At 44.5% G+C, this 25,135-nt stretch overlaps 1 protein-coding gene across 2 annotated transcripts in view; it reads right to left on the bottom strand.

The window, feature by feature from the left end:
• Positions 1-25,135, bottom strand: part of LOC118779188 (zinc finger protein 385A-like) — a 100,460-nt gene that overhangs the window by 41,370 nt on the left and 33,955 nt on the right. The window lies entirely within an intron of this gene.

Below are 25,135 nucleotides of genomic sequence, written 5' to 3'. Positions count from 1 at the left end.
ACTAAACGCGTCTTCAGCGCAGAATACTCCTGAAAAGATGAACACCCATAGACAGAAGCATCCCTCCCACGTCATCCATCCTGTCTCCGTCTCCCCCCTTCGCTCTTTTTCATCTCGCCTGCTATTTCTGTCAGTGGTAAGTCTCTGAGAAAGCCTGCACTTGAGGATTCAGCTGCGGCAAGCAGTACGGCTAAGCTGCTTACGTCTCACAGCTGGATCTCTGCAGATATCAACTTCTCCCCAATATGAAGCGCATCCCCCCTCTCCCCCTATTTCACGGTCATTTTCCACTCTCCGTCTTCGCCTTCCTCGTTCCCTCCCCCCTCCCCTCCGTTAGTTTCTGCATTCTCGACCTTCTCATCTCTCTCGCACCGTCTTCAATGTCAATGTCAACGGAACGTTGTGAGCCCAGTTTGAGAGTAAATTAATGGCTGAGTGTAAAACGAATTGTTTACTTCGTGTCACTGCTGATCACCGTTTTGCGCGACATTCACAGTGTGTATGTAACGTACACCTTTTCTGACAAGATCTTTAGCAGTCGCTATTTCGGTCGCGGCGAGAGGGTTCCTTTGAATGCGACTTTGCGAGCCTGCCAAATATGCTGCCTCAGCCGAATCCCAGCTGCTGTCGAGCGCATCCGTGTGCCGCAGGCCCTGGACGTCATTAACTCTATTAAGTATGCATGGCTCCTCGTAGGTGCAGATACCCAGGCGGCGACACCGACGGAGAAGGCAAGAGATTACCGCTCGGCGAAAGACTGTCAAACAGCCCTCACCAGCGCTCCCCTCTCACCGTTCGCGGCCACCAAACAGCGAATGACTACTCCGTGTGTCCAAAAGCAGCTGCGTTTCAGTGTCCCTATATACCTTCTAATCAACCAATCCAAGGAGTCGATAGTTTCACGTCTGACTCTGAATTTTAAATTTTCGACTATTCTGGCACAATTTAGAAGCCGATTTATTTGCATATTGTGTCTCCTTCTCTTAATGGTTTCCCAAACCCTTGAATTATTCCTTTAACGTTTCTTTTCAAGCCAACCTAAATTAATTTCTTAGTTGCTGTGGTTTTACATTAAACTTCACATTCGTAACTGTGTTAAACCGTGATGTTTTATTCTAAATTTGGCTGGGTATGGCAATTGGTATGAACAGTATTTTAGAATAAGCTATTAATTAATAAGATGCGGCATGTCACCCTAGAGACACATGCATGTGAGCTGAGCACTAACCTTACCTGATGCAGAGTTGTTCCCAGCCAGCATGCGTACAGTAAATTATTGCCCCCAACCCCACCTCCCTTATAATTACCTCATTAAATTAAACACAGTTTGGGGGCCCTTTAAGATAATAAATCAGCCAGTGTGTGGAGCCAAGCTGTGTTAGTGTATGTGCACGTGTTTTAGTTCACCAGGGAACATGTTTAATGTGCGGGGCTCAGAGGTTAGAATGGTCACGAGAGGTTCTGTCTAGGTTTATTTTAATTTCTGGATCCATCCCATGTCTACTTCTCTTTTGTGACCTCTCATGTCATTCCAGATGACACTAAATGTCGATCAAACTCTAAACATGAAAAATGAGATTACATCCCCAACTGAACTTAAGCATTGATTGCATACTTTGGCAATGGCCACTTCAATATCCACACATTTTCACAACATATAAGGCTCACTGACAAACATTTCATGTTCTCATGGGGAAATTTAGCTGGTAATGACAACAGCAATGCTGTAAGCCACAGTGTGGAAGAGGGTGTTTTATTTGAAGGGGGTAAAAGATTCCCGTATCTGAGTGTATCTTGCTGTACCCTGCTCTCTATGGGTCCCAGTGGAACCATAACTGTCAGTGAGAGTGACAGACAGAGGGACCTGTGGGGAAGGAGAGGAGCTGCGGTTTACATGTTGTTAAGGCCCATGACATGCCAGGAATCCCACAGCACATGTGGGGCCATAATCACCTCTCTTAAACGACCTGCAGTGCGGACACACCGTGCATGGGCTTGTTATTGCAGCTAGGAACCCACGCGTAACCTTACACCGTACCCAGAGCAGGAGACAGACAAGGAGAGGTGCATAAACAGGGGGGTAGAGGAGCGCAGGCAGAGAGGGAGAGGGGCACAGGCAGAGAGGGAGAGGAACAGAGGCAGAGAGGGAGAGGAACACAGGCTGAGAGGGAGAGGAACACAGGCTGAGAGAGAGGAACACAGCCAGAGAGGGAGAGGTGCACAGGCAGAGAGAGAGAGGAACACAGGCTGAGAGAGAGAGGAACACAGGCAGAGAGGGAGAGGAACAGAGGCAGAGAGGGAGAGGAACAGAGGCAGAGAGGGAGAGGAACACAGGCAGAGAGGGAGAGGAACACAGGCAGAGAGGGAGAGGAACACAGGCTGAGAGAGAGGAACACAGCCAGAGAGGGAGAGGTGCACAGGCAGAGAGGGAGAGGAACACAGGCTGAGAGAGAGAGGAACACAGGCAGAGAGGGAGAGGAACAGAGGCAGAGAGGGAGAGGAACAGAGGCAGAGAGGGAGAGGAACACAGGCAGAGAGGGAGAGGAACACAGGCAGAGAGGGAGAGGAACACAGGCTGAGAGAGAGGAACACAGCCAGAGAGGGAGAGGTGCACAGGCAGAGAGGGAGAGGAACACAGGCTGAGAGAGAGGAACACAGCCAGAGAGGGAGAGGTGCACAGGCAGAGAGAGAGAGGAACACAGGCTGAGAGGGAGAGGAACACAGGCAGAGAGGGAGAGGAACACAGGCTGAGAGAGAGAGGAACACAGGCTGAGAGGGAGAGGGGCACAGGCAGAGAGGGAGAGGAACACAGGCTGAGAGGGAGAGAGGCACAGGCAGAGAGGGAGAGGAACACAGGCAGAGAGGGAGAGGTGCACAGGCTGAGAGGGAGAGGAACACAGGCTGAGAGGGAGAGGGGCACAGGCAGAGAGGGAGAGGAACACAGGCAGAGAGGGAGAGGAACACAGGCTGAAAGGGAGAGGGACACAGGCTGAGAGGGAGAGGAACACAGGCAGAGAGGGAGAGGTGCACAGGCAGAGAGGGAGAGGAACACAGGCTGAGAGGGAGAGGGGCACAGGCAGAGAGGGAGAGGAACACAGGCAGAGAGGGAGAGGAACACAGGCAGAGAGGGAGAGGAACACAGGCTGAGAGAGAGAGGAACACGGGCTGAGAGGGAGAGGAACACAGGCTGAGAGGGAGAGGAACACAGGCAGAGAGGGAGAGGAACACAGGCAGAGAGGGAGAGGAACACAGGCAGAGAGGGAGAGGAACACAGGCTGAGAGGGAGAGGAACAGAGGCAGAGAGGGAGAGGAACACAGGCAGAGAGGGAGAGGAACACAGGCAGAGAGGGAGAGGAACACAGGCAGAGAGAGAGAGGAACACAGGCTGAGAGGGAGAGGAACACAGGCAGAGAGGGAGAGAGGCACAGGCAGAGAGGGAGAGGAACACAGGCAGAGAGGGAGAGGAACACAGGCAGAGAGGGAGAGGAACACAGGCTGAGAGAGAGAGGAACACAGGCTGAGAGAGAGAGGAACACAGGCTGAGAGGGAGAGGGGCACAGGCAGAGAGGGAGAGGAACACAGGCAGAGAGGGAGAAGTGCACAGGCAGAGAGGGAGAGGAACACAGGCAGAGAGGGAGAAGTGCACAGGCAGAGAGGGAGAGGAACACAGGCTGAGAGAGAGAGGAAGACGGGCTGAGAGGGAGAGGTGCACAGGCAGGCAGGGAGAGGAACACAGGCTGAGAGGGAGAGGGGCACAGGCTGAGAGGGAGAGGAACAGAGGCAGAGAGGGAGAGGAACACAGGCAGAGAGGGAGAGGAACACAGGCAGAGAGGGAGAGGAACACAGGCTGAGAGGGAGAGGAACAGAGGCAGAGAGGGAGAGGAACACAGGCAGAGAGGGAGAGGAACACAGGCAGAGAGGGAGAGGAACACAGGCAGAGAGAGAGAGGAACACAGGCTGAGAGGGAGAGGAACACAGGCAGAGAGGGAGAGGAACACAGGCTGAGAGAGAGCGGAACACGGGCTGAGAGGGAGAGGAACACAGGCAGAGAGGGAGAGGTGCACAGGCAGAGAGGGAGAGGAACACAGGCTGAGAGAGAGCGGAACACGGGCTGAGAGGGAGAGGTGCACAGGCAGAGAGGGAGAGGAACACAGGCTGAGAGAGAGCGGAACACGGGCTGAGAGGGAGAGGAACACAGGCAGAGAGGGAGAGGAACACAGGCTGAGAGAGAGCGGAACACAGGCTGAGAGAGAGAGGAACACGGGCTGAGAGGGAGAGGAACACAGGCAGAGAGGGAGAGGAACACAGGCTGAGAGAGAGCGGAACACAGGCTGAGAGAGAGAGGAACACGGGCTGAGAGGGAGAGGTGCACAGGCAGAGAGGGAGAGGAAATTGTGGGAAATTGTGCTACCTGCCGGTCTGTCTGCCTTCCTGTCTGTCTGTCTCTCAGCACGACTATGCATGTCAGAGCCTGATTATTATTGGTTGCCCCACATTAGTAAACCATCACCTTGTAATTCAATTGGCTGCACTGCAGCTGGTAATAACTGATTTACAGGACAGCAGATCCAGAAGCACAGATGCAGATGTTTTCCCCTAGCAATGGGATAAACTATTGACCTAACACAGTCTGCTACACAGCCCGTTCAGCGTTCAGTCCCAGCCAAACTCCATAAATTCTCCCCTATCTCCCCCTCTTTTCTTCTCCTTCCCCATCTCCTGGCAAACAATTTCTCCCTTATTCTCTCCCCATTTCTGTTTTTAATGCAAATGTTTGGTGAGGAAGAGATCGATCAAGACGTAATAGCTTATTGGATTGTGCAGGGATCACGGGAGTGAAGGCAGGACTGTATTGACCCCGGCTCTGCTATCTCCCCTTCACACCTTCCCTCCAGAATTATTTAACCCCTTAAGGCTCGAGCCCGCACCCAGCAGCAATGCTCAGGTCTAAACATGTGAGCTCTGGTTCTGAGTGCTGCAGTGGCCTCAGGCTTGACCTTGACAGTAGTTTGCTCCGTTATTCTATACATGGTTATTGATTCAGGAAAATGTGAGAGCTGTGAAAAACGCGAATGGAGAAGGAATCTCACATGCACCTTACAAAAAAAAACAAAACACTCACACACACACACACACACACACACACACACACACACACACACACACACACACACACACACACACGTGCGCACACACACTTACAGAGCTCTCCTGGAGGGTGTTCATTCCAACACCAAGGATTGAAGTCTGTGACTCAGACGCCCTCCATCAAAATCCGACACTGGCTAACGTTTTGCCAAACCGTGCCAGTATGATTAATGTGTACTGTAATGTGTACTGATATAATGGTGATGTATTGTTCAAAGAGAACTAGAGTACAGATGGTCCCCGACTTACGATTGTTCGACTTGCGATTTTTCGACAATGGTGCAAAAGCCATACACATTCAGTAGAAACCATAATTCAAATTTTGAATTTTGATCTTTTCCTGGGCTAGCGATATGCGGTAGCAAGCTGCAGCTCCCAGCCAGCCACGCGATCACAAGAGTAAACAACCGATACTCTACAGTGTACTGTGTTGCCAGCGTTTTTTGGATATTGTGTTTTGTGTTTTCGCATCCCATCATGTCCACAAATGCCCATCTGTGTCTTCTGCCCCTGGTGAGAAGAAGAAGAGGAGGGCAATTCTGTTTTTCACTTTCAGTACAGTATTCAATAAATTACATGTGATATTCAACACTTTCTTATAAAATAGGCTTTGAGTTAGATGATTTTGCCCAACTGTAGTCAAATGTAAGTGTTCTGAGTTCGTTTAAGGTAGGCTAGGCTAAGCTATGATGTTCGGTCAGTTAGATGTATTAAATGCATTTTCAATTTACGATATTTTAAATTTATGATGGGTTTATCAGGACGTATTCCCATCGTAAGTCGAGAAGCATCTGTATATTCAGTGCAGAATACATTTGGAGAAACAGACTTGTACAGGACAATTTTAAAAACAGGATTAGTTTCAAAGCATATCTGCTATACTATACCTCCTAACTCTAAGTGGGCTATAAGAACCACACAGCAAACAGAACAGAAGGAAAGGGGTGGAGGGTTGGGGGGTTGGGGGGGTTGGCATTGAGTTCTCTAATTCCTGCAGCTGAGAACTCATAGGGCAGCTGGCAGAGGTGTCCCCACCCAGAAAGCTGCGAGAGGGCAGCAGACCCCCCCTCCCCCACACCGAGCCCTCCAAGGACTTTCTGCAAGCACCTGTGACCAGATAACTGGGAAAGCGAGACACTGCAGGGGGTGGGGGTGGGGTTTCAGCTGTAAGGCACCCCAAAGATCTACCACTCTCACAACGGCAGCTGGAGAAATCTGAATCTGCGACCAAGGTGGCTTTTTAGTGCAGTGAAATGGCTTATGAATGAAATGGCATCTGAATGAAATGGCTTCTGAATGAAATGGCGGTGCATATTCGCACTGCTTCCTCCTCATAGCGTGGACTCTCCCTAACCCACAGCAGCACTCTGTTCCACACCTTTGTCTTTACAGCTGAATTTGGCGCTGGATCGCGGTTTGACACAACGCTGGGGGCAGCACACGTATGGCCTGTTTACACTGGGCAGTTGTGCTTCCCAGGATTTTAGACTTTTTCAGGCACTCTCTGTCTGTCTGTCTGCCTGCCTGTCTGTCAGTGTGACTGTGCATGTCAGAGCCTGATAATTGTTGGTTTTTCACCTACTGTATTCAGCCTTAGAGAGAAGACAGACAGATGTACAGTAAAGAATGTGCCAGAATAGGACAGGTCTTTATGCCTCAGCAACATCAGTGCTGCAGCAGCAGTGCACACCCCCAGTGTTTGAATTCTAGTTTAGCAGCACATTAACACAAATCTACTGCCTGATGCCCTAAGCGAGTGCCTTTCACACTGACTAATCGACAAAGTGACTAACACTGGCATGCCGACTGGCCATGCAATCTAATGATAACCCAGGCCTGATACGGATTTAGTGATACCCTGAGTATCAGATGCCCAGTGCACTGATCAACAGACAATGTGAGACAACTGAAGTGATGATTGAGTGATGGATACACTACCCACCTTTGTGTCAGTGGCAGTATACCAGGAGCGGGATCCCTCCTTCTCTCATTCCTACTCTTTCTCTCTTCCCCCTCTCTTTCTCTCTCTCTCTCTCTCTCTCTCATACACACACACACACACACAGACAAGCAAACACACACAATCTCAAATTCAAATTCAGATTCAAAGGTGCTATACTGGTGGGACAGAGAAGTGCTGTGCAACAACATAAACAATAAAGCAAATAATTAAAAACAACCATACGAATGATCAGAAAATACATTTATATACCAGCCAAACTGACAAACAGCAAACAACCATCAGCCCAACAAGAACATCCAACAGTAAACTATAAACTGATACATTATAAATTAATTCATTATTATCATTAATATATACATTTCAAAATTAACAGCCACAAACTGGGCTGGTAGTGGGGCTGCAGGCCCCTCTCCTAATATGGCTGACATTTCATCTGAGCCAGTCAGTTGTGTGAAATGTGCGAGGACAGATGTGATGTTTGTAAGGATTGTTGCCCTTGCATGGGAGTATTTAGTACATTTCAGAGGAAAGTGGATGCCTGTCTCAACCTCTCTTGTATCACAGTGCTCACAGAGCCTGTCTTCCCTGGCCTGCCAGTTTTGCCTGTGCTGGCCCTTTTCAATGGCCATGTTGTGATCACTGTGATCAATCTGCCTCTGCTTTGTGTTTTTGACAGTGGTCAGATATTCTGCCAGGGTGCAATCTCTTTTTAAAGTCCTATAATATTCAGTTTTGTTTTGTGTTTTAGTGTGTGTTTCCAAGTGTTCAAAAAAGCCTGTTTCAGGCGTTTCATAATTTGGTGTACGCTCATTAGAATTGTTATTGCAGTGTTGTCCTGAAGCTGACTGATGGTGGTGTTGGCCTGCTCAGTGATCTTAAGGACCAGCTGACTGAGGGGACTCTTTTCCGGGTTCAGTTCTTGATATTTCAGGATTTTATGATAGAGTGAGTTTGGATCACTGTGTTTCATTTAGATCCAGAATTTTTGTGCTCTTTTCTGTATATTGATAACCAGTGGGTACGTACTTAATTCGGCCCTGCATACATTGTTTTGAGTTTTTATTTGTAATTTCAAAATGTTTTTGCAGAATTCTACATGCAGGGTTTTAGTAGAGTGTTTATTCCAATTTGTGTGATCCTGTTTTGTGATGGGGCCCCAGACCTCACTGCCAAAAAGAGCAACTGGCTGAATGACACTGGAAAATTTTTAGCCAAATTTTAATTGGTGGATTTAAATAATAGAGGCTCCTCTTTATGGAATAAAATACCCTGTGTGCTTTCTCCTTTAAAGCAGTCACTGTCAGGTCAAACTTCACTGAGGCACTGATAATCATTCCTAGGTATGTGTAGCTGGAGGTGTGCTCTAGGGTAGTTTTGCCCAGAGTAAAATGGCATTTATTTACCTGAGATCTGTTTTTTTTTTCTGAAATATCATGGATTTTGGTCTTATTCATGTTATTTATTCTTTTTTTTTTCACTCCCTCTCTCTCATCCCCACAAGGTTGGTCAGCCATCCCGGGCTGAACATTCTGCTCTACACTCAGCTGTGAGCAAGGCTGCCGAAATGGACAATTCATTTATCCAATTGCAAGCCAATTACTGCAGAGGCAATCTCAGCACGCCCGAGCCTCTCAGTATTCCCCTCCCGTCTCTTGCACGGCAGGGGGGCATCAGCACTGCCTTCACCAGACTGCCAATGCTCTTCTAATCTTTACAAAGTGGCACCTCATCACAAGCAGTCGCAAAACGAAACACACATACATGCGAGACGTCCAGCGTATTATGCAACGCAAACATTTCACACTTTTTCCCCTGGATTTAAGCTAAATCTAACGTTTGAGTTTCTTGATATCTGAACTTAAATATTAGTTTGTAATACATATTATGCAAAACTAAATATCTAGCTTAAATATCTAAATACATGCAAAATAAGTATTTCATAAAAAACACACTTTAAATCTTGAATTTGGATTTCAAAAATGCATATATAGCCATATGGACCTCATTATTTCTCAAAGGGAAAACACAAACAAACAATGGGCACAGGAAAACTATAAAATATGCAACAGCTGAATTCAAGGATCTTAAGGTAAATTGAGTGGAGTTGTCTAATTGGTCTAAATTGCCTGACTTAAGTCAAATCTTCTGTCAGACTACTGCTGCTCTGTTCAATTCTGAAGCTCCCTGTATGTGCAAATTATTTACTTCAGCCTTTGCTTTTAATGACTTAATAGCCAAATTTATCCCAGTTTAAAATTTTTTACACTTATGCAAATGATAAATCACAGTTTAAGGCTACACTCATGCCCAATTATAGAAAATGCTCAGGTGTAAATGTAATTGGACCTCTTTAGCCAGGGGAATTAGAAAGCTCCAGAATGCTGCCTGCATGGAGACCCTTAGTAGGGCCCTCCCTGTCTATGCTGCCTAGACTTTAACTGCTGCCTCCACACCCAAACCAAAGATTAAACTGGCCTGTTTATTATCATTCCATGAATTGTATACTGGAAGCGCATGTCAAAGTGCCTTCTGCGCCTTGTGTGGAAATTTGAGATCCTCCAATAAAGAATGATATTTGCACTAGGTGCCCCGGTGTCTTAAGCTCAAATCCAGATATATAAATTCTGAAATTTGCTAACCTCCTCAAATAGCAGCGTCAGATATAAATCATTGTGATATATCCCTCTGCCTCCTGCTGAGCTGTCAGGGTTCAAGCTCTGCTGAACGGCAGCCTGTTGATGGCCCTTTATCTAAGAAGCTGCCATGTTTTAAGACTCACCCAACAAATCTCCTTGCATATGGATACCAGGCATAGCTCCTGACAACTCCACACCAATCAGCAGAAATAATTTCCATCGTGGACTGAAAACATTTGCAAACAGAGTGAGAATGGAAATTGCATAGCGCATATCCACAAGGGGGAGCAGCTGGAGAAATGTGTTCCCTGTTTCACTAAAGGTGGATTTTTCTAGAGTCTTCTAAGTTTCCATCCAGACAGAGCTTCACGGACAGCTTAGTGGTGGCTATCGTTTCATCGTGGAAGTCTCCTGCAGTCCCATTCTTTACTTCCATGGGCAACATATGCTTTCAACACTTTGCGTTGTGACTCTGCCATGCTCCAGAGTCCTACGTAAACCACACCGGGTGCTGTAACAAACACCATCACTGACTGAAAAGGGTGTTTGTGTACACAGCACTCCAGGCACGCTATTTGATGTTGGAAACTTGCCGTAAGACAAATAAGTGGATTATAAAAGTACATAAATATCCAAAAGACATGTGCCTTCCTTGCTGTGTGCTGTGACCTTTGTAGGTCATGCTAAGCAAGTTATCTGTGACTGGGAGGAGCTTCTGAACACCACCGGGGCTCCCCTGCTGCATCTCATCTCAGGAGAGGTTTGATTCAGAAGCTTGCACACACGTGCATGTGTGTGTGTGTGTGTTGGTGCATATGTGCATGGGTATTTATGAATCCATGTGTGTGTATGTGCTTATTATTTGTACATAAATGTTTCTGACCTCAATCCAATCAGGCACTGACATCAAAGGCAAGTCTAAATATAATCGTAATGATATTCCAGAGGTGTAGAAGCAGGACTGGAGCCTGGTTAAGTTCTGCAAAGGAGCAATTTCATATAAACAGAGTACTTAAGTGCTTATTTTAGTTAGTTGTCAAAAATGAGAATCCTCAGACAACATGGTGCCCAAATTACATAAAAAAGAGAAAAATACAGGTTTTTAATTTGAACTGAAATCAAAAATGATTTATAGTGTGTGTGTGTGTGCCTGCGTGTGCTGTGTGTGTTTATGCATCTGGAAAAGCTATTACTGCCTCTTTTGTACAGCGCACTAAAAAATAGAAATGTGTAATGAAATAAATGCTCACAACAACACAGGCTGAAAAGTTACCACAAATAACATATCTGAAGAACTGTCATTACCCTTTGGGTTTGTGCGTCTACTTATTTTGCTGTGAGGTAACAGAGATTTACGACTTTTAAATGGGCTTTGGGGTGAACTGTGCACTTAAATTGAGCTGAAAAAAGCCCCATGCACAAGCCCTTGAGCCACTGTAATCACACCCTTGCCTCCGGCTTGAGTTTCTGCTCTTTGAAACCAGAGGAGAGACGGACACCCATGCGTTATTTCATCAGCACCGCTCATTTACAGAGGTCAGATTCCATATTTCATCACATACTCAAACACACCAATATGTGCAAGTACTGCTCTTAGACTGCATATTCCAGTCACATCAATGCTACACATGTCATATGGGAACCTAATAATACTTTGGGGAGATTACACACTTGTGGAGACTGAGCCAACACCCCCATCCCCAAAAGTGTTTTTGTCATTGTCCATCACTTTGATCAATGCATAAAATAATTAGCAAAACTGTAGGCAGAGCATCACTGTGGAAACACTTTGTCATCTAATGCTATCAGGCATGTAAACAAGAAATCAATGAGACAAGAAATCATGTGATACTGTGGCCTGCAACACTGAGCTGGAGATGATCATAGCTCTCCATGCTTCATGCAGTACTATAGCATCAATGCTCTCCATTATCTTGAGAGTGCACCCCATTTGCTATAGCTTACTGTATCTATAATAATTTTGATGTAGTGTTATTAAAATAAAATCTTTAATCAATAATACAGGAGCCATGCTTATTTTGCCAGATATTCAACTGTACATGTGCTTAAGAGGTGTTAGTTTTTACAGGCAACATCAATCACAACTGAAGATGGACATTACTTTCTACAGAACCTCAAAGGCCTCTTTGCTATACATCTAAATTAGAGTGGGCTGTCCCTGGCTTCTTTTAAATATACTCACAGGCATTATAAAATCCTCATTGCATCCTCATTCAGCCATCTCCAAAATATTTGACAATATATGGGGTAGGGCTGGGCGCTATGGCCTAAAATTTATATCACAGTATAATTTGAAGCACTGACAGTAACGGTATATATCACAGTATATTCATTTTTCTTAAAATTTCAATATAAATGCTTTTGAAGGGGTAAGGCACTGGTATGGCAACTGCATGGCACCTATTACTGTACTCAACTGTATTACGAGGACATATTTCACATAGTACGGAGGTGTTTTAAGAACATTTATTGTGCAAAACTGCAATAATAAATAGAAAAAAAATACAAAACCTTTGTCTCTGATTGTTTTGATAAGCTATATATATATATATATATATATATATATATATATATTTAGTTTTCGTCCGTTTCCTACCCGCCTGACTATTCGCTGTTGTTGCTTTCGGTACCGACTCCTGCCTGACTTCTGACCTCGTCCCTGTCTGCCGCCCTGCCTTGATTGCCTGATCAGCCTGCGTACCCGGTTTACCTTGCCTGTTCCTGTTTTTTGATCCCTGCTCTGCCTTCGGACTGCCTGCCTGGCTTTGACTTTGCCTGTTGTGCCATTACACTCTTGTCCTACGATTCCAATAAACCACTTGGAACCTGAGTATGTGTGGTCTGCGTCTGAGTCCGTGCCTGAGCCCTAACAGGTCCGGGGTTTAAACACAACACAAAATGAACCACTGTCTGCCACAAATCTTTGCATGTAAACTATTAATTAAAAATCAATACAGTGTTTTTGAGAATCGATACAGTATCACCAAACATAATACTAATATGCAATACTCAAGTGTATCAATATTTTCTTACGCCCCTACAAAATATACATTTATAAATGTGACAAAATACCCTAAAACCCCCAAATTATGAGAGTCGTAATGTCCAGTAAGCAATAGAAATATGAGTAAAGTTAATCAAGATTGCAATCAAAGTCAAAGTTTGTGACAAAGAAGGAGCGAGAAGCCATGGTTGAAAAAAGGAGCAACCTGCAATCTCACCACTCCGACGAACGAGAAGAAAGCAATCTTTTTGCAACTACCCACATCTTCTGACCGAGAATAATCCACAGCTAAGAATCGTGACAGTTTGCAATTAGATGAACCCGAACGTCGTGTTCACCTGCATGTGCACACTAATTTCCCCTCATCCCTAGTGCTTGGCCTGTGAGGACGTCCTATCCGTCTTCTTTATACAATATAATGAACTGATAGCACACACAACGCATAGCATAATTCAAGAGTAATGGGAAGAGAATAGCACGTTATTATTAAAAGAAAATAACATGCAGATAGACTTTTAATGGGTGGACATTATAGTGGAACATAGGGGTTTTGAAGGGTTTTGTCACATCGTTGTATGTAGGCTACATTTTGTGAGGTTAGGCTACTGCTTTGTGTATGTGTGTGTGTGTGTGTGTGCGTGTGTGTGTGAGCGAGAGAAAATGGGTGCGCGTCTGACAGTAGCCAAAACTCACAGTGTCCCATAGGCTACACAGCCACCGGGCTCACAGTGTCCTGGACAATATTTTATTGCTTCAGAAAAGATTAATCACTGTCAGGCCAGCAAAGATTTTAGATAAGATTTTAGACAAAGCGTAGTATTGTATCTTTTCCATGAAGTTACACCTAGATCTGTGAAGACTCTACCAGTCAGCACGTTATAGTCAAAATCCATACCGTAGGGCAAATTCATACCCGTGTGCTTTCTATACCATTTATACTGTCCACCCCTAATATGGGGGTATACAAACATGCAAGTTAATGAAGAAAATGAAGGTGAGCAAAGGGATCTGTTTTCATTTTGAATGTGTATCTTTGTCAAAACATTGGAGTCCAAATTGTTTGTTGCATTTTGAAAGTCTCACAGTACATTCATTGTATTTGCTATGCTCTGAAGCACCATGACATTAGATAGCTTAACATATGGTGCTAATCATGTTAATGTTAGCACATTTGATTGTTTTTTAATGTTGCTCAGCCATCATCATGCCTCATTTGTCACTTGTTATACAGAGTCCACCAGCTATTGCATGCTAGTAGTAGTGTTAGATTAGATTAGATGTAGATGTAGAAGACTGATGTTCTAATGAGAAAATATCATTCCCCTTCCTTAGAATCATCAAAATGCTTAATATAATTGCAAACTGTACACAAAGACATTTTTAAAGCTAGCTCACAGTGCATGTAATTCAACTTTCTGCTAGGCAACCTACTCTGAAAAGAGCATGCACAAAGCGGGGGGAAGGTTTTATAATGCTCTGCTTCCTTCGGAATTTAATATAAGTTGCTAGCGCCCTCCTATGTATTATGGATTCAGCAATGATGATAACTGATGTTACACATTTTCTGCAAAAGTCAGCAGTTTCACCATTACAGTCAATGCAAAATAGAACGGTCATGGTGCATTGTTTGCCATATTGGTTGCTGTTCTGGTCCAGCTCTCATTTCTGTTGGTCGTTAAGGCATTCTACAATGTGTCCACCATACAAGTGAAAAAGATCAATTTTTCCAAACATCCACTAGATTTACAGAAGAAGAAAACAAGCAAAAAGGATTGTGTATGAGTCATTTTTAGGTTCAGAGGTTCAGAAATTTTACCAAGGTACTTGCACAGCTGGTGACAGTTCTTGCAATTTAATTCCTATGTAGCTTGAACCCCCTAGGACATTCTACAGGTATTGCCTGGACAAGACTGTGGCAGTGGGAGGATTATGGGTTGTGAAAACAGCGGGAGATGTGAGGCTGCATAGGTAATTGAGTTCATTTGGTTCAGAGAGTGATGAGTTGATGGCGATTCGGATCGGAGCAGGTGAGCAGGTTAAGCTGTATGAGTTTAATTAAGGGAGAGAAAGACAGGCAGTTGCACTGGGGGTCTGTTGTCTCTACCTCCCTGAAATCCAGTCGAAAAATCTTCATTAACAGAAAAAAACATGGGTTCAAGCCAAAAGTGAAGATGCCTATCTTCAATATCCACAGTCTAATTTTGGCTGCCCTGCCCATAAAAGCAGGCCACCCAACAGTAATTAAGATACTTAAGATGATGATAATGACCAGAACATGGGTTAAAACTAAATTATTTTAATGACAGGCTGGCAGTTAGAGCCAGCAAGAATCTGTCCGTTCTCCTCTGTTCAGATCCTGAGTACTACGTACACCCCAACAATCCCCACAATCCAGAGCAATGCTGCAGTCAACGTTTTCAGCTGCAAAGGACACACAGGATGCACTGTGTCCCACTGCACTGTTTCTCAGCCACTGTCTTTGTCAGAGACATTGGGGTTTTTGGGGAAGGAGTAGGGTCATATGGCTGTGTTGGATTATCTTTGAAGCCAGTGACAAGCGTAATGAGGCAAATATAGCAGATTTAAGGGCTAGGTGGTTTAAGGCATTGGGCAGGTACAAACATGGACTGTAGAAGGAGGGAAGAGGAATAACTCTGAAAGAACTGCACAGCTGGGTTCACCCTCCATATCCAGAGTTAATGACATTCCAGCTTTGAGCTCCGCACCATACCTGGGAAACCAATATACCTGTCCCTCTCTCCCTACCTGTCATTCGATCCCTCCCTCAAGAGTCCAATGGCAGTTTAACATACTTCTGGACAACAATAGGTGCCCATTCCACTTGCTGTCCTTGTCTTACGTCTTACCCTAGAATATGAAGCTCTATCACTCAGCACATATAGGTGGATTAAACCAGCTTTGACTAGAAGCAAAGATGAATAAGACTGCTAAGACTACCTGTTACCACCAGAGAGGTAAGACAGAGACAAAGAGGAGCCCTGAAGGATGGGACGGCATCATCCAAAGGGCTCACCTTAGTCGGAGAGCATGTTCCGTTTTAGACTCCCAAAGCCAGTTGGCCATGGAGAGAGACTGTCTGTACCTGGCTGCAGTCTACATTATGCCTGACTGTGATCAACATCAAAGGTATGTTAGATTAGCAGTGGATGAACCTGGCATCAGATTATTACAAAAAGCACATAATCATTTACTCTGATAATGAACACTGGTAATAATACTGTGATCCATGAACAAGTAGCTCCATTAGTTTGGAATGTGTGTAAAATTATTGTAATTGCTGCTTGAGTTTGTGAGTCAAGTTTCTCACATTCTTTCCACTGTAGAAAAAGGTCACGATTGGAAGTGATTTATCACGTTACACAGGGGCAGAAGTTGCAGATTTGAACACAAAATATGAGGTGTTCATGCCTGAGATTGGGATATCTTAGTCATTTATGCAGCCACTTCCTTCAGTATCTCCAAGGCAGTGCTAAACCAATGTCTACTTTTCACTCCCTCTATCCCGGGAGAATACGGGCCATTCACAGATCAGGTGAAGATACCATTTACACTCTGATTCAGATCTCGTTTGTGGAGGCATGCTTGTCACTCAAGTTTAAGTGTTAGGACCACTTGGTGGACACATGAGTGGACTCCTCATTTAATTAATGCAATATGAGAGATCAAAACAGTCTTGACAAGGAAGTGAAGAGGAAGAAGGGAGAAGGTGTGACATCCTGGATTTCCTGGCACAATATAAATATTTTACTGAGAGGTGCTTTATGGCTTGTACTCAGCCAGGGTACTTGGGTCACTTTATACACACACGTTTTCTCAGAAGAATACATGCTGAAAATGGTGAGGTGTTCCCAGATGCAGAGTGAGGTATGGGGAGAGTGGACCGTGCCTAACCCCATGTACCTCTGACCCATCCTTGTTTGGTCCCCGCCATGCCTTTGGGTGAAGCTTATCCAAAACGCCGCTCTCACTCTCTCCTCTTTGTGTGCCTTGCCCCCGCTCTGAGGCCAGACCATACAGCCTTAGGTGACAGTCATGTTGAGGTCAGTGAAGTCATCAGATGCTCCATGCATCCATTCACATGACACATCTGACTACATTTGGAATGCATAAGTAATCCTCTGGTGGATCAGACAAAGCCAAACTCTATGAAAATCAATTGAATTTCCAAACGAAGATTCAGGAGGAGAAATTACAGACAATCCCTATGCAATCAATGAAAACAAGACAAACTGGTCCCGTCTACAACTATAAAAATCCCACTCACCACTTCCTTTCCAAGTCAGCTTTTTACAGCATCCCTCCTCCACCCCATCTCCCTCTTTTTGTCTCTCCCTTTATCATGTCCACACAGGGGGTCAACAACCTCGGCCCTGTGCCAGGTACAATCTCTCCGTTGGACTCCAAGCCAAATTAAGTAACTCTATAACAACATCAAAATGCAATCTTTATGTTTTTGTTGTATCTACTGAATCGCTGCATTTTTGCTGGGCAAGGCAGAGCCAAACTGTTACACTACTGTGTAGTATGTACAGTAATACTAAAATCAAAACACACATTTGCTCGTGCCATGTCAGGTCTCAGACTTCATTAACGCTTGTGATGGCAGTAAATGGAGATTTCCAGTTTAGTCTCATTTTAGCAAAAAGAGGATTAAGACACCATGGTGAAAGACCACCTTCAAACTGCTTCTGCTGAAGGCATTCTTTTTAGTTTGCACATGAAATACTTTTTCATGTCTTGAAATTTTAGAGGAAAGTCCTGGAGAAGCAAACAGACATTAGAGTAGGATCCTATGATACACAGCATTTTGAGTCTGAAACTCTTTCCTTTTTAACAGTGCTGGCTTTGTAACACATGTTTTTTCTGCAATAGATGCCTGGTTCGTTGCCTTGCAGGGTATACTTGAGAATGAAGTACAATGCAAACAGAGCTTGTGTGGAAGGTGGTGCAAATATATCACTGCTCACAAAGAGCACCAAAAGGGATGAGGTGAAAAGTTTAGGCTGCATGCTGGAGCTGATGTCAGTGGGGGATTCTGGGAACGCTGACTGAATTCTTAATGAGGAAAGAAAATCAGATCCGCCCCCTTGAGGAAACCTATATCTCCAACAGAAATCAAAGTGGATCCCTCACGGCAATATCAATTTATAAGCTACATTCTCCCTCCTGCCTTCAAGTAAACGGACTTCAGAGGAATCCATGGTAAAACGCAGGTATAAACCTGAAGTATCCACTGAATGTTTCGTCTGCATTGCATCAACAAACGTGTGTACAGTTGCTCTCTGAAATGAGTTCACCCTAGGAACGTGTTTGATCTGGCAAGCCAAATGCCCATCAATCAGATTTTGCAGAGGCTACCTGCTTAATGCTTGATGTCCAAACATCACATTTCAAATATTCCTTTTACGGAGAACAAACTCAGAACACTTTCTCATTCTGAAAATTCCCCTAAATGTGAACACAGATCTGCATAACAACAGACAGAGATATTTATGATCCTGCACAAATGTAGGTAGTATGCACACACAATTATATAGCTGCTGGGTACGGTGAGACTCCACAAAATCCATAAATGGCCAAATACTGTGGTCATTCTTGTGAATGTACTGGATCCATGAAACGTCACTGGCAAGCATGCAATATTCATCAGTTATGCTGCTCATTAGTTTTGCATTTGCTGGGAACTCCAGAGTTCTTGGACACAACTTGCTATCCTCCCACAACTTCAGTTATACATTCTCTTTCAAGAGCCAATTCCCTGTTGGATTCTCTCCTCTTGCATACTGACACACACAAGCTCCTGTCTGGTGGACATGTCTACAGCTTATTCATTTTTCACTGAAATGAATTCGTAAACATGGAAAATTATTCACAGTCAAATAAATATTTACTCTTGGATCAGAGGCACTGTAAACAACTGAGAAATGTAATTGTGGCAAAAAAGGGTTGGTAATTAAAACTGAAACTGAAAAAATAAGCCAGGCTTGTTTAACTCTGTTAAGGTACAGTACTGTATATAATATATATATATAGCATTAGCAAAGTAGGTAAAGATTATCGTATCAATGTGTATATTGGCTGCTTCAGTGAGATTCTGGCTGAACCGATGCTGCGTGCAATTTGAAAGTATACTGCAGCATAGCCTAGCCATAAGAGCCTATACGGCAGTGTTGTGGTTTTAGTTCTGGAGTTACGCATGCAGGAAATCAATAGCACTGCATGGATTAGCATATTATGCCGCAATTACCCCAGTGAAACAGTGCAGTCACTCTGCCGGCATCGATCACACCTTCATCTCCACTCAATTCATCCTCAGGTGACCTTCATATCTGCATGCATGCATGTGTGGACACACACACACACACACACACACACACACACACACACACACACACACGCACGCACACGCGCACACATACACACACACACACACACACACACACACACACACACACGCACGCACGCACGCACGCACACACACACACACACACGCACACGCACACCCACATATACACACACACATGCATAGACACACCCAGACAAACAGCAAGTGCAAAATTAGAAAGCACTTCCGTAGCCAGACAATGGGGTGCAGATCCAAACATTCACTCCTTACGTAACATTCCACTGACCTTCTGCTCATTCTGAGAAACTGAATGAAACTCAGAAAAGAAGGGTGCACTGGGCCTGAATGGCAATGCAAGTGTGTGTGTGTGTGTGTGTGTGTGTGTGAAACAGAGAGACAGAGAGAGAGTGTGTGTGTGTTTGAGAGAGAGAGAACTTACTTGGCATTTATTCTTCCCTTTGCCCATTGGCTAATTCCAGAAAAGGACACAGTCCCCGCCCCTTCCACATTTAAGCTCCACCCTACCCTGCCCTTTTGGAAACTGGTTTTCGGGGGTGATGGAACAGAAGCTGCATGCTTTGGGCAAGGGGAGGTCGACTCATATTGTTATTTATTCTCTCTCTCTCACCGGCCTGATTGGAGCTGGCAGGCCACTAGGAAACACAGGGAGACACAGGCCTCATCCTGGAGGTGCTGACTGACAGCCCTGGCAATCCGAGTAATTGGAGGCTCAGAGGGGGCAGCACAGACAGGCCCGGGGAGGGGTGGGGCCGGAGGCGGGCGGAAGGGGAAACCTGCAGACGCGGCAGAGGATGTGGTCACAGCCGAGAGCCAGTCATCCCCATGCTCAGTGCAATAAGTCCTCCAGGAGGAGACACGTTGCGTGTTTGCCTGCGTGTGTGCACACGTCTGTGCATGTGTGAGTGTGTGTGTCTGCCTGTGTGATTATGGGGCCTGTATTTTGAGTATACACTGCAAAGTATAGAGTAGAAAAACAAAACAACTGAAAAAAGATGCTTACGAACAACAGCTATAATCAGAGTATGAGACACTGAAACTGCCAAGCAGTGGTCTAGAGACTAGGGACTAGAGAAAAGCTGTGCAGGGTAGGCCTGTATGTCATGCAATCCTTAGTGTATTTACAGCCAGCATTTGTAGTGGCTCTGTGTTCAGGTCTTTTTCCATGTGTCTGATTTAGCCTCCCTTTGCTCTGTATTCTCAGGACATGAACTGATTTATTTATGTGTGCATGGCTGTGTGTTCCCTTCCTCTATTTCATTTTATTTATCTTCTTCCTCATTCCTACATCAGTGACTCCCATTTATTCCTTTTCTACTCTCCCTCCTATCACTCTGATCTTTCTTCTCCTCTCCCTCCTTATCTCTCTCTCTGTCCTTCATTCCCCTCTCTCCTTCCCTCTCTCCTTCTCTCTCTATTCCTCCTTCTCTCTCCCTGTTTGTCTCTTTCTGTCTCTCCTTCCCTCCCTTCTCTCTGTCTCCCTGCCTCTCTCCTCATCTCTCTCCTCCTGTCTCTCTCTTCCTCTCCTTCTCCCTCTCTCCCTGCCTCTCTCTTTTTCTCCTTTCTTTCTCCCTTTCTCCTTTTCTCCCTCTCCCTCCCTCTCTCCCAGTCTCTCTGCAGTAAACAGTGATTGGGAAAACAGCACAGTAGAGGAGGACCACAGAGAAGATGGTTCTGGCTCCACGTGCCACGCATCCACAATCAGCTCCTCTTGCCTCCCCCCATTTCTCACCCTACCTCTGCTGCTCCACAAAAGATCTTAAAACACACATAAACACACATACAAATGCAAATGCAGAAACACACACAAGAACACACACACATACACACACACACACACACACACACACACGCACACGCACACGCACACACACACACACACACACGCAAAATTCTCATTGAAACAGCCTGATGACATCACTCAACAATGGCTATGTGATGGACTCTCAAATAGATGGGCCAAAGACAATCAAGCACCATCTCATACGTTAACCATGTTATGATTACTGTGTCATTGCATGTGGACATTAACATCTGCTTTCAAGGTCACTTGAAATTTGTCATGTTATTGTTTACAAAACTGCAGGCGGGTACATACCGTACCCCCTGTTGTTCCTCCAATAAATCCGATCACACGGGATTGATAATCAGAATATCTAATACTCTGGTGATCTGTTCCACATTATTCACCCATTTTGTTCCAAGTCCTTTGAAGATAAAACACGAGGGACTTCATATGAGTTTAGACTTTGAATAATATTTGTGTTGTGAAACACTTCAACCAATCTGCATCAGTTAAATGCATCTCCTTAGTGGAGGACCACAATAAAAGCTGAGCTGTCAGAAGGCAGCAGTGTGGCGTAGTGGTAAGGAGGAGGGAATGTAACTAAAACGTTGTGGACTCAATTCCGTGCTGGGGCACTGCTGTTGTCACCTAGAACTGCTTTAGTAAATATCCCGTTGTATAAATGAATATAATTGTAACCTATGTAAATTGCTCTGTATAAGAGCAACTGCTAAATGACTGTGATGTAATGTAACATACATTTAGGTTAGCCTTTACTGTCTTCAGCTGAGGATATTGTTGCAGCAATTTGTGCAGAAGACATGACATTTTGTACCAATGACACAGATAACAAAGGAGCATGTGCCTTTATACATGGACAAAGAATACACAGATTTAGTCAGCAACGCTTAATTTTCTACACTGTTTATTGTGACTGACAAACAAACGCCACATGCCACAACACTTACACTGGGGTCAAACACAGGATGTGGCACTGCAGCCAAGCTTGTGCTGTAGTTTTCCAATGCACTGCACATGCACAGCTACTGTTTCACTGCTGTTTACAATATAAAACTTCAAGGAGCAAGAAAGACCCTTGAGGCCCTTCACTAACAGGCATGTTTATTTGTGTCTGAGCATAGCCTAACTTAATTTTGATGCTTATATCCTAATCTTTTTTTTTATTTATCATTTTTTTTTTTGTAGAAAATTTATTTAATCAGTGCAGTTCTTTTGCATTTAAACAAACAATAGATGCATGGCTCCCAAGGAAATGGCAATGTGGTTTGACAAATTATCTGAATATCAGTCTGGGTCAGGCCACTGATGATCAAGTGATAACCATCCAATGGAGATTCAATGTGAAGGAATTGGAGAGGACACCAGTATTGGCTATAGTAACTGTTGGGCTACTGAGGCCTGCTCTCTTTAACGGATGAATATAATTATATTATATATTATACCTGTTCTTTAACACAAACCCGTAACTGATCACAAACAGAAATCATTCATTTCCATCTAATCAGCGGAGGGCTAGAGTGGTCATGCTCTGAAAAGGTGCGCCAGTACTTCCTGATAATTAAAATACGCATTGCTTGGAGCATTTCATGTTCCTTTTTTTCAGAGGGAGACACAGTCAGTGGAATAATGCATTCTCTTTGTATGTGCTTTTTTGGTTGCCTCATATCCTCTGTGCGGGAGTATGCATAAAATCCTATTTAGTGCAGCTCTCCCTCCAGCTGAAGACAGTTATTTTGAGCTCCGCAGGGAGCGTGATTAGCAAAATTCACTGACCTCCGACGCGGAGAAATTAAGAGCCAGAGCGGACCTGACAACAGTGACTGCTGGGCACAGCAGGGAATGAGGGAGGAAGAGAGAGAGAGACAATAAGAGGCAGAGTGAGGGAGAAAGAGGGGTGGAGAGTGAAGATGAGGGAGGGAGAGCAGGGGAGATGTGGTAGATGAGGTAGGGTGAGCCCCATTGTTGCAATTGCAGCTTTTCTGAAAGAATGACTTGACAGATCAAACAGATCAAAACAACTGACTGAATAACCTACACACTCAGTGACTGAGTGATTGACTGATAACTTTGTAACACACTGATTGAGTGACTGAGTGACAATTCACTGGCTGTTTGCTTGTCCAACAGTTTGATGGCTCTGGGCATTTTCCACCCCTAAAACTGACTCGGGTTCAGTTTACCAATACCTGCCCTGAGAATTCTGTGCAAAGAATATTGATCCAGATGTAACGTTTGAAATCCAATTGTCACATCCAATAACTCATTCAGGTGCAGGTTAAGAAAGAAATGTGATCAGATGCAAAAGTGGCAATGGGCAGGCACATACTGTTGAGACGCTCCTAAAGTGTCTCAACCACCAAGGTCTCCATCAAGCTCCCGCAATGTTGCACCATAATTTCAGGCTTTCATAAATCTGTAAGTTAGCAAATCACAAAACGGATGTGACACTCTCCAAAACCAGAGAGGTGTGGTGCGTACAAGTCTGAAGCTTCTTCTTCGGACGCCATCACATCCCAATGCATGTTTGTACAGGCCTGGAAAATCTGTCCACGTCTGCAGTACATGCATTAAGTGACGTAAATTTGCACTTACAAGAGCAGCTTTTACATCTTTATCAAGAGTGTTTACATTTCAGCAGTTAAAAACCACAGAAGTCTCTGCCATCATTTTCACAGTGTTCCTCGTTAAAATTAGCCCCGCAGACTTTGGGTAGATGGTGCTTGTACATGTTTAATGCAATAACTGGCCTTGCAAATACAAGTAACCCGAGCAGCTACTGGTTAGAATAACTTGAAAAAAAAAGATCACACCCCTGAAGTGTAAAGGACAGGACTTTAAATCCCTGTGCAGTTATTGTGGGTTGTTAAAGAATGAAAGCTAATTTCCTGCTACTATTCCTGTTGTGAGCAATGAAAACTGATCACTGACATGCATTTACTCAATCTAACATTTTTGTTTATCAAACTCTGGCTTTTATATGTCCAAAGAAATGTGGAAAATGAAGAATAATATTTTTGATTTAATGAAGCTGTTAGCTGTGTGGGAAAGGATCTGACATTAGTTACCTGGATAGTTCATTTCCCTACCTCTCTGGTTGGTTTATGAGTCTTTGACACCTCCCCTGTGAAACTAACAAGAGAGATATATTAAGATGAACAAAATGCAGGACCCTCAAGGCAAAACTGACCAGTTTCATCGACTCTCTGCCTGTATGACCTTACTAATCACCCAGCTAACTCACAGAACCACAATTAACATTCCTTGGACCTTCAGATGAACAGTAGTATATTAAAAGAGGGGTGTATGAGCAGTATGAGGGAGCTTTGATTGGTAATGCGTGACATATGCATCTCTCACTGAATCACTATGTGGAGAATAAATAGCTGCCACATTTAGTTTGTCAGTCAGTCAATCAATCAGTGATATTTTATTTAGGACAGTGTCTTTTGCTTCAAAATGACCCCTGAATGCCCCCAGATCCCTGAATACATGACCACATCTCTACCCGTGACCACACTCCATACATGACTCCACCCCTCCCCATTAACTCCACCTATTCCCTGCATTCATGCAACACAGTCTCAATACTGAGCCCCTTTTCGCTAACAAGACATTAATAAGCGCTAAATCAACAGGCCTGCCTACCCTGCCAAATCACTCAGTGCAGAACAGCGTGTTCCCTCCTGCACCCTTTCTGCCTTTCTCCTTCCACCTCTCTCCATGTGCACCCTCGCCTAACCATCCATAATCATATTTCCTGGGTTCAATCACAGCGCAAACAGCCACAGTTCACTACCATGGAGGAGCATGTTAAAGTTAATATAATGTAACTTGAAGTTCAGCTTAACCTTTACTGATTAACAATAATTTCAACAAGCCTACAGTTGATGAATACTTTGGTGAACAAGGACGTCAGGACTCTGCCCAGTGCAGATAAGGCAGAGGATGGTGACTTAATTGCAGGATATGAATGTCATTTGTGAACCTCATTGCTCATGGTCTCGCTCACACTGTCCGTTCTATTTTGCTGCTGCAGCAACAATGAATTTGCTGTCATCCCAAAGCTGGCATTTGAATTTGATAACTGAGGACTGAGTCAACAGGAGCAGCAGAGAGAGGGAAGGAGAGGAGGAGACCAATGAGGCAGAGAGGGGGAGAGATGAATGATAGG

This window comes from Megalops cyprinoides, chromosome 6, assembly GCF_013368585.1.
Source record: "Megalops cyprinoides isolate fMegCyp1 chromosome 6, fMegCyp1.pri, whole genome shotgun sequence".
Taxonomy (NCBI): Eukaryota; Metazoa; Chordata; class Actinopteri; order Elopiformes; family Megalopidae; genus Megalops; species Megalops cyprinoides.
Note: the sequence above shows the minus strand (reverse complement) of the source record. Positions and strands in the feature narration are given on the sequence as shown.